Genomic DNA, 9000 nt, shown 5'->3' with positions numbered 1-9000 from the left:
AAAACGTGACTGAGATTTGCATGGCCCAGAATCACCTATAGATACATTTCAGCTCCTGTTGCTAAAAATTGTAAGATCTGTCTGTGAAACTGACTCACATTTAATTCTGAATCGGGTCCTGTCTACTTCAACATTGGAGAGGTGTAATACCAGCATATTGTAATGTTTTGCTTAGGGATTTCCCATATCTAATATTCTTTTATAAATTGTCTTATTTTTTGACCCAAACCTAATCCTTAACTTTTTTTTATTTCATTTTAAAGATCAATAATATTGGAAATTATTGGAAACCTTGGTTTTTCCAACATGTTAAGTCTTATTTGAAGAGTAACCGAAGTGGAACAGAGTACATCCCCCTACGGCATTACTATCACAGACACACACGGAGTATCTTCTGGGAGTTGCAGGTAGGTGTCCAGCTCCGCCAGTGCACAAGTGCTCTAGAAAGATAGGATTGTACCAGTGCTGCTAGTAGGACTAGATTTGTAATATCATGTCGATAAACATCGCCTGTTCCAAAACGTTACAGAAGTATTAAGAGCTTATCGTTTATTAATAAATTATTTATTAACCGTGTGTCAAAAAATTTGTAATAAACTTTTCTTTTTGTTCTCCCTTTGTTTTAGGACATAGGGCCTGATTCAGACCCACTCGCGAGTGGCTGTCCGCTCGCAAGTGGGTCGATGGTGTGCACTGCGCATGCGCACGACGGAGGGAGCTCCATTGTGCGCATGCGTGAGACGCGACGAGCGAAGGACTTTCCTTCGCTCGTAGTGTCTGATCAAAGGGGGCGTGCTGTCGATGTTGATTGACAGCACGCCCCCTTTGTTGGGTGTGCCAGGGGCATGCCTGCCAGACGGAGGCGTTCCCAAGGGGACGCCTACCGTCAGAAGCCGGCCCCACTGACATCACTAGTGATGTCAGTGGGAGTGATTTTGGCTCTGATAGAGCCAAAATCACTCCTGGCCTTGCGGTTGAGAAACTCAACCACAGGCTTCTGGTCGCACTGGCGATGGTCACGATGGTCAAGACCATCGCAACCATCATCCTGCACGCTTGTATAGGCTGTGGGTGGTGACCCACAGCTATGCGAGCGTCCAGGAGGACGCTCCATAATTATGGAGGTGGGCCCTGATTCAGAGCGAGCGCTCTGGTCAGAGCGTCCGGCTCTGAATCAGGGCCATAATTCCTTTTGGTAATCACCCAGTGTTCCGGTACCTGTTTGGTTGGATGGTTCCTCCAAAAATCTCCTTATTAAAGCTCACCCAGGGCGAGACCATCCGAAGGCTGTATGAGCAGCACCACGTGGTTCAGGATATGCTTGTTCCCATGAAATGCCTACAAAAATCCATCACTGCTTTCCACAAGGAGATTAATGTGAGTTCTAAACAATTATTACTGCAATGTACAGAGAATATGGCAAGCTTCAAAAAAAATACATTTTTGTTATTGATAAATGATTTCCTCTGTGTCCTTTTTTTTTATTGTTTTGCAAAAAAATTTTTTTGTAAATGTTCAGACTACTGGATCTGATTTGGATGCTTTTCTTGCCCCAAAACGTTATGTCCCACAATCCTTGAAACAGTCTTCCATGATTATTCCCTACCAGTTAGGAATTGGTAATCAGGGGTGTTCGAGGAGTTTAGGCGCCCAGTGCAAATCGAAAAATGGCGCCCCCTCCAAAAAAATTTGTGGCCTGGTCCTATTGCCCAAGGTCACTTACAGGAGCATGGGCCTGATGCCCACTAATCAGTGCCACAGACCTAAGGCCTGATTACAACCACGGGTCTAGTGCCCGACAACCTGGTGGTCTAGGGAGGGGTTAATGACGGGAAGGCCTCATAGAAGGCTTACCTCTCTGGCGGGAGAGGCTGCAGTGGAGAGCTTCGTTAGCTCTTTTACTTTCCCACTCTCCAGTCCTCTGCTGCATTCTTCTGCTAAATCAGCCACGGCGATTGCATATGCAGCTTGAGAGCCCACTGTGTGCTAAGACACTTGCAGTGTCTGCATCAGGTCAGACCAGCTGTAAATGCTGCGTGAGTGGTCGATGTGCATCAATGGTACCGATGTTTATACAGAAGACCGACAGTGGACGGATGTGAGATAGCAGCAGTGGGAGTCTTTATGTCGGCGGTGCTTTGGCAAGCATTAGCCAAATGCTTGCCAATTAGCGTTCACAGCTGTGATCGCCCGCTGAATCAGGTCCACTGTCCCAGCGCCGGCCACTGATGTGTCCCACTGGGGACACCTCTCACTGGACTGCTGGTGCTGGAATCACACACTCGATCCCAGTGTGTAGCACATCTACACACTCTACATTGCCCTGGCCGGCGGCGCTCCTCTCTTCCGGGCCTGTCATGGCACCCAGGGCACGTGCCCCGCTCACCCTGGCCTCGTTACGCCACTGTTGGTAATGGCTCACCTGTAGACAGATGGTGCCCCTCCTGCTACCACAGGAAGGAATACTTAATATTTTGTGAGAAAGTGAGGCTAGTAAGGAATGGACATTGGAGGTCAGCTGAAACCTGGGTTTTGACAACCCTCATGCACTGAAAACCTGAAATATATCGGATCCCAGAGTCTGAACCCTTTCCAGAAAGAAAAAAAAATTGTGTGCGACACCCCTAATGTGGACAGTGGTGGAACTTGCACCCCACCACCCAGAGATGGAATTACCTCCACCTTTTAAACACACGTCCAATTTTCGCTGGGAGTTCTGCTTGCCCTGTCTACTAGGCCCCAATAGAGCCACACTCTGTAGCCTGTTAGCTGTTGGAGAAGACTCTCTGCTAAATCATTCCCTTATCTATAGTAGGAAGGCAGGTTGCCCTGGGTTGCTATCCAGGACTGCAGGAGGATACAGGCAGGACAAAGTCCTGATTAATCTGCAGGTAGTTTACTCTGACATTTGTCACAGCCATTATCTGCATCAAGCAAGGATTAAGGCTCAAGACAATCCTGTAGATCACTAAAATGATTTAGGCTTTCTAGTTGTCAGAGTAAAAGGACAAAACCCTTCCCTGAGTAGGTAAGAAACAAACAGGAGACCATCCTCATTGGGTAGTTACCATTGGTCCGGTCCATATGCAGGCTGATGTGGCAGGACAATTGGGAGGAAGAAGCACTGGGAGACTGGTTATAGATAGTAGGCACATGCATCTGTAAAGTGCAAGGTCCCCGACCAGTCCGAAACTGCTTCTATAACTCCTACTATTGAACACGTCATGTGTGCAAGACTCAAATGCTGCTGTGTTTATTTGTAGCCTGATTTGTTGCTAACTCTTTTAAATGTGATATACTTAGATATTAGTGAGAGCTTATCATGTTGATGGATCTTTGGTGCAATATTTCTACATACAGTATATCCTGTTTGTATTTCATTTCAGTTGTAGTCAGTGTTAGTGGTATATTTACTGAAGATCATATTTAATCGATTGAAAATCATTCAAAATCCATCAACATTTTTATTGTGTTTTTAAGTATTAGTAAATGTGTGATTTAGCCCCACACACAACATCGATGGTAATCTATTTTGAGTGATTTTCGAAATCAATTAAAATCAACTTTTAGCAAATATACCCCTAATGCTGGGTACACACTAGACGATTTCTCGGAGGATATGGCGAATTGGACGGACATATCATCTGGATCGTGTAGCGTGTATGCACTATGCGCACCCCTGCACAGCGACATGGGGGTCATTCCGTTGACCGTGCATGTATGGCAGATGGAGCGAGCCATCTGCCGAAGCCAAGAGGGTGAACAATGTATCGGTCGGTGGGACACCGGATAGTGCAGTGTGTACGAACTGCCCGGTATATCGTTCCAATCGTACCATCAGGTGTCGCATTGGCGGGTCGGGTAATGTGTACCTGGCTTTAGTGTCAAGAATTCTAGACTAAGGGCCTGATTCCCTACGGATCGCTATTGCGATTACACACACGTCTGCTGTGAAAATATGCTAATGAATGCAATCGCAAAGCCGTCGTACAGCCAGCATAGAGATGCCCACTACCACTATCTCACATCTGTAATACCTTGCAGTCCTGTGTCTACATTGGGAACATCGAGTAACATCGGCCCCTCACGCACAATTACAGCAGGTCTGACCTTACTCGGAAATTGCTATCCGCATTGCACGCAGTGAGTACTCAAGTTGCGTATGCTTTCGCAGTGGCTAATTTATGCACGCCCATGCAACGGCGTTCAAAAGGACTGGCACGCCTGCGTTTCTCCGACCACTCCCACGTCACCACCCCCAAACACTGACCTCCATCACTCACTCTGCGATGGCTTTCTTTCTGCGTGGGTGATCACTGTGCGATCACAATGCTATCACGCACACGGCGTTTCATACGCAAGTGCAGTACGCCCCATCGACCAATCTGCGCACGTGGTTGCAATTGCGATTCGTGATCAATCAGGCCCTATGAGTTGAGCTTGATGCAGCTATGTCCAGGAGCAATTTTGTTTTTACACTGGAATTTAAATTTGAGCTAGCACGTGCTCTTCCCAACTAGGGGATAAAGGGCCTAGTTCAGAGCTGAACGCTCTGAATCAGGGCCCTCCTACCTGTTTTAGGAGCATCCTCATGGACGCTCGCATAGCTGTGGGTTACCACCCACAGCTTATGCGAGCGTCCATGATGATGGTCGCGATGGTCAAGACCATCGCGACCATCGGGCTTGCGACAGAGACCCTGCAGTAGGGTCTCGCTGCCGCAAGCCCTGGAGTGATTTTGGCTCTATCAGAGCCAAAATCGCTTCCACTGACATCACTAGTGATGTCAGTGGGGCCGGCTTCAGACGGTAGGCGTTCCCATGGGAACGCCTCCATCTGGCAGCCACGCCCCCAGCACGCCCACCAAAGGGGGCGTGCTGTCAATCAACATCGACAGCACGCCCCCTTTGGTGCGAGACCCGGAGCGATGGAGAGCCCGTTGCTCTCCGGGTCTCGCGCATGCGCACGACGGAGCTCCCTCCATCGTGCGCATGCGCAGTGGGGCAACATCGACTCGTTTGCGAGCGTCCTTTGCTCGCGAACGGGTCTGAATGACCCCCAAAGTTACTTATGGTCGTTTTTAATCTATTAAAAAAATCGATCAATATCGATGTTGTGTTTCAGAGACTAAATCACATATTTACTAACAGACAATTTTTTATATACATTTTTCAGTGTTAGTAGATGTGTGATTTAGCCCCTAAAATCAATCTTGATTGATTTAGAATTAAAATCGACCTTTAGTACATTTTACCCCTAAATCTCTCTGCAGATTAAGGGCCTGATTCAGAGCCGCTCGTAAGCGGCCGGTCGTTCGCTCCGAGCGATGTTTGCCCAACTGCGCATGCGTACGGATCGTTATACGCATGCGCAAACCAGTCAGTGCGGCTGAAAATCGTTTGTTCGCTAAATAGCGAATGCCTGCTAATGAGTGACAGGAGGAGGCGTTTGTGGGTGGTAACAGGGGAAGGTGCTTGAAAACGGGGAGTGGAGATCCGAACGCAGGCGTGCTTAAAGGTCAAAACGGGTGTTTTAAGGGTGTGCATAATTAATACTGGAGCGTCATTGACCACGTCACTGGGTTATTTTATAGCCAGAACTGCTCGCAAATTTGTGGTAGCAAACACCAGCCACAAGAATAGCAAGCAGTTCATACGCTGGTCGATGTACTCGATTAATCTAATAAATAGCAGACATGACGTATGATGCGAGCGGCCAGGGGGCGTCTCTTTCAAAATTACAACCGCAAGTTTTGTTCGCTCGTTCAGACATAGAGGCGTGAACAGACCGCAAAGAGCGAACGGTTCATTTGAATAGCCACCCCTTTTTGTTGAACGAACGACCGCAAATAGCGACCGGCTCTGAATCAGGCCCTAAATCTGCCCTGTCTGCAGTGCAATGTGGTTTTCCAAGGCTCAAATTCCTTTTTTTGCTTTGTTCCTAACCCTGTATCAGCCCCTTTGTTGGGTTTTAAATCATGTAAATCTTGGGTAATAAACCGTGGTTCTTGGGCTTTTGTCAGGACTCCTGAGTCCCAGGTTGCAGCACATTTATCTTTCTGCTCTGTAACTGTATATTACATTTTGAGGCATATGTTCTTTTCTTTATTACAGGTTTACCCACTTTGGCTTTGTCCATTCATATTACCAAGTCAGCCAGGCATGGTACATCCCAAGGGCAATGAGGCTGAGCCTATGTAGATATTGGAGCATATGGGGAACCCAAGACAAAGCACTTTGATGCCAAGGCTTCAATGCGCCAGTTAGAAATGTTTGTCAGAGATGCTCATGGGTAAGTTACCGATATAAATTCCAGTTGTAGCCTCATTGGGCAGTTACTTTACCTGTATTATTTGCCTGGACTTATTTGGTCAGTATCACAAAAAACTATATTATTCCAGTACAAATGTGCAATACTACACTATTTTACCCTTAATCACTGATCTGCCTATTGAGGAAATGGATAGAATTTTGGGGCCTATTCATCATCGATAAATGGCCCGGTAATCATGTGGAAAAGCTAGTTTCCGCATATTTTAGTTACCGGGCCATTCATCATTAGGGGTCCCAAATGGGCCACCTGATATTCAGCAAACTCCGAAAACTTTTTGGAGCTTGCTTGCAAGAACAAGCGCCATGTTCAGATGGCGCTAGTTTTCTGATCCCCCGCTCCTTCATATGGGTTCCTATGGGAAGGAGTTCCGGGGATGCGAAGAGGGATCCAAGCGGATCCCTCTGCCGCCTTCTCGCTACCTTTTCACATGCGTAGCCGCGCCAACGTGGAGGAGGTAAGTAATGCACCTACTTCTCTAGTTGCGATACTAACCGAGGGGGCAGTTGCCTTTCAGAGCAGTTGTCCCCGCACCGAAGAAATGATGAATTAAGTTTTCCCCGCTGCGAGTTGGATACTTAAGTATCCCTTGCAGCGAGATCAATACTTAATCATCAGGGGCCATGCGGCCTCCGATGATGAATAGGCCCCTAATTGCTGTAGCATCTGTTGTACAGCTGCCGGAAGCATAGAGTGTGATTTGTTTATTATAACCCTCCTGTGGTTGCTTTAACTGGTGCTTTAACTGATGTTGCAACATTAATTTACTTGGGGTCTGATTCATGAGATGTACGGAAACCCGTTTACATACATCTCTGATGTTTTTAGATCTGCGCAGAGACCGCACTACGCATGCGCAGATCTGGGGCTGTGATGTTGCTTGCAGTGCCCCACATGCTGCAGCATGATTGACTTGCTGCTGGCATTTGGGGGTGGCAACAGGTAACGTCCTCGGATGCATCAGCGAATCAGAGAAGCCTACAGGTGACGTCTATTTACAGAAGACGCCTCCTGTGGCATTAGTCTATTATCACACAGCTGCTGAGTACAAAGACGCGGCAACTGTATGATTTCCATCCGTTTCTGACACAGGCCATTGGTGCGCATATACAAGCAGACCAAATGCATATTTACATCCTGTAGTTGTTTATTTGCCTCCAAATGATAATTATTTCTTTCTCTGTTCAGCTTCCAAATGCTGTATGCAGACTGTTACATGAGCCGTGATGAATTCTGGGAGATGTTTGACTCTTCTTTGTATCAGAAGCTGCGAGAGAAACTGAACTGCAAAAACGCTTTTCCAGAGGTGTATAATAAAATCTGTAAAGCCGCACGTCATTGATGGCAAAAGACATAAGCTACAGAAATGGACTGTATACAAAAACCCATACTACAAGCCTTTTCCCAGCCGCTTGTAGGGGCTCTGAGCCTAATATTGTGCCATCACTGACGCAAAGACTCTTTAGAAGCTGCACCTTGTACAACCTTGTGCAATTACACCTTGGCAGTCCCAGAGTAACCTATTGTTGTCCAACGCCACAGATTTTTAGGACCCATGTAATTCAGACATAATAATTGTGATAAGAGGTCCAAAACGGAACACAAGTTTGGGAAATGAAGACCGAATTTCTATCCGGGGCTGAATGTGAGTTTTTTTTTTTCAGAAATGTGAAACCAAATAATGGTAATGTTTGTGTATTGGGAAGTGCCAACAAGCATAATGGTTTAATCAAGTGCTTTGTTTGTTTCTCTATATTTTATTATGTCATAATAAATATTGAGTTGTGTGTAGCCACCTATGACTATTTATGAAATGCATATGAGCAATGCTCGTACACCAATATACTTACAGCATCTGCCTGTACAAATCATTCCGTGGGCCCGATTCAGAGCAAAGCATTGGGCACAATTGCGCATGCGTCCGAGAAGCACTACACGTGTGTCCTGATGGTTACCAGTAGGGATCGCAGATCAATATTGCATAAAGATCCATGCAATTGCAGTGGGGCTCTTGGGCGATGACTGTGGGGTGGGGGCTCACGGCAGCGGTCATGCCCGTGACACTGGCAGCCATGGACCCACTGCAGGTCCAATGGTGCGGCCATGGATTCGCGTTGCAGCCGGTGAGCTTCTCTATAAAACACACATCCGCCGCAGCATTACCCTACAGCCGCTACCTTCCTGCCTCCACCTCGGAGTAAGGCCCGTTACCTCTGTTTGTTATGTTTAGTAACTTCCATAATTATAGAATCTCTCATTGTGCAGTGAGAGAAACATTTAATTGGGTGATCTTCTCGCATCTACATCTATATCTGCCTGTTATCTGCGTACAGCTCAGTCTTTCCATATGACTTTCCATGCAGTTGCTCATCATCTTAAAGTGAGATTAAACTGCTAATTATCTTTGCTTTGCTCTAGAGCTGTGGTGTTTAACTTCTGGGAAGTAATTTGGGGGGAATTCAGGGCCTGATTCAGACCCGGTCGCTCTGAAAGCGCTCGCTCTGAATCAGGGCCGGGGTTTTTTTTTTTTTTTAGAACGGCCTCCTGGCCGCTCGCATAGCTGTGGGTGACCACCCACAGCTACAGCGAACGGCCATGATGAGGGTCGCGATGGTCAAGACCATCGCGACCATCGGGCTTGCGATGAGACCCTTGTGGTAGGGTCTCGTG

The 9000-nt window shown here is 46.9% G+C and overlaps 1 long non-coding RNA gene across 1 annotated transcript; it reads left to right on the top strand.

Annotated features, from left to right (window-relative positions):
• Window positions 1–283: 283 nt before the first annotated feature.
• On the top strand, window positions 284–7816 carry LOC148482063 (uncharacterized). Its single transcript, XR_015871802.1, has 3 exons — window positions 284–407; window positions 6114–6291; window positions 7519–7816. It is a non-coding gene; the product is annotated as an uncharacterized LOC148482063 (long non-coding RNA).
• Window positions 7817–9000: the final 1184 nt, after the last annotated feature.

This window comes from Taudactylus pleione, unplaced genomic scaffold, assembly GCF_031769625.1.
Source record: "Taudactylus pleione unplaced genomic scaffold, aTauple2 ptg000553l, whole genome shotgun sequence".
Taxonomy (NCBI): Eukaryota; Metazoa; Chordata; class Amphibia; order Anura; family Myobatrachidae; genus Taudactylus; species Taudactylus pleione.
This window is presented reverse-complemented; position numbering and strand designations above follow the sequence as displayed.